The following is a 1,843-nucleotide window of genomic DNA, read 5'->3' as shown; positions in this document are numbered from 1 at the left end:
GGAAAATTGATATTGGATACCCAGAGAACTTGATTCATTTTGTAGTTAGTCCGAGCTGAAGCTTGAGGTGTGGACGGGAAATTTTGCAAACACTGTGCTAACTTCTTTTTGTGAACTTAAATTACTACCTTCGGTGTCCTATTTTCTAAAATTCTATTCAACACTGGAATTAGCGACTGGGTCAAAAATGACCCATTATCAACTTCCCGAAAAAAGTGAATGTTCCATACTGATAAGAATTATCGCTTATAACTTTCTGACTTTATTTGTTGCATATATGTATATATATATAATTTTTCAATCGCGTTTTAGTTGCATAAAAATTCACGTTAGAAAATCGCCGATGGGTCATTTTGATCATTTTGGCCGGTTGTTCTAGTGTCGAGGATTCTTCTTTTCACATTGCTCTGTTGATAAGTGTTTCTCTAACGAATCATTGTCCACTAATTTCTCGTCCACACTTTTCCACCAAGAGTTCCGAGAATCGGCGACAGTCGACGGTTGATTGTGAGCTGATTTTCAAGCTCTCGTCGTCGTTCGAAACGACGACTGTGCCGGAAGTAAACGGCTGGACAGCCCGATTTAGATTTGATTTCACAGTGGCCGATCGGCGGTGTGCAGGTTTAATTGGCGATGTTGTTAACGTAGCGAGTAATTTTTTGTTCGTGTTCTTGTGAAATTTGCACCGCCGGTCAGGCCTGCAGGTTCTCTTGGCCGAGCAGGAAGTGGAGGGTGGCTAACAAATGTTAACGTTCTCGTATAAATTAGGAATAGACACGCGATGAGCGCGAAGTAGCTGACGCTGCGTGATAATCAAATTAATTGGGATAGGAATTAGCGATTAGAGCGGCTCGTTTCCGTTCTTATTCAAATCACATCCTCCGGTTGAAGAATTGCCAAGCGGAAGCGCGCGTTTGATACTTCGTGAGCAATTAGCGTGTTAGAGTGTAACATCGGTTTCACGCGGAGCTAATAGCCTTGAATTTCTGCGAAATATTGATTTCACGGGGATAAGTGGGAATTAACGTTCAGAAAGAGAGAGAGAGAGAGTAGTTATTAGAAAAGATGAATCGATTAGGGGAGATACTTTAAGATCACCGAAACGAGTGCCTATGTTTAAAAAAAAAGTCTTCCAAAAAGGCTGGCCTTTCATTAGATTCAACGATAAAACGAGACGATTGTTGTGATTATAAAATACCGTGATTGGGTAAAGAAAAAATTCATACTGTTAACCGATCATACTGCTCCTTATTACCTGAGATCGGAGTTTTTTCGTCGAGAACAGTTCGTTATTGTAGCAAGTACTGTGTGAAAATTATTCGAATTCGAGCTCATAAAAGCGAAATAAATAAATTAATATTAGTACAGTTTGTTATCAGATTTGTCACATTGTGACACGTTTTTATTTTCATCGTAAATGTGCAATGAAACGAAACCGCGAAGAGAACGAATACAAATGATTTCTAATTTTGATTTTTAATAGATCACACATTTTAATTTCGTTCGACAATGATTGCTTAGCTAATCAATATTTTAATTTTACTTTGCTCCGCAATGTGCAATCAAGTCGGACCAAGAGGCGAACGAATAGGAATTATTTTTAATTTCGATTTTTAACAAATCACATATTTTCAGTTTTTCAAAATAACGATCGCTTGAACGATCTACAATTGAATTCGAATAATTTCATAAACTTAAGAGCGACAGAGGTGTACCGATAAAGTGCCGAGCGACGATACTATTCTTTATTATCGAACGAGGAGGTGAAACCATTGACGAGATAAGAAAGAAAGAAAAAGAAGAAGAAGAAGAAGAAGAAACAGTACGTACGTAAGTGTATTAT

This window comes from Habropoda laboriosa, unplaced genomic scaffold (genome assembly GCF_001263275.1).
Source record: "Habropoda laboriosa isolate 0110345459 unplaced genomic scaffold, ASM126327v1 scaffold96, whole genome shotgun sequence".
NCBI classification, from domain to species: domain Eukaryota; kingdom Metazoa; phylum Arthropoda; class Insecta; order Hymenoptera; family Apidae; genus Habropoda; species Habropoda laboriosa.
This window is presented reverse-complemented; position numbering follows the sequence as displayed.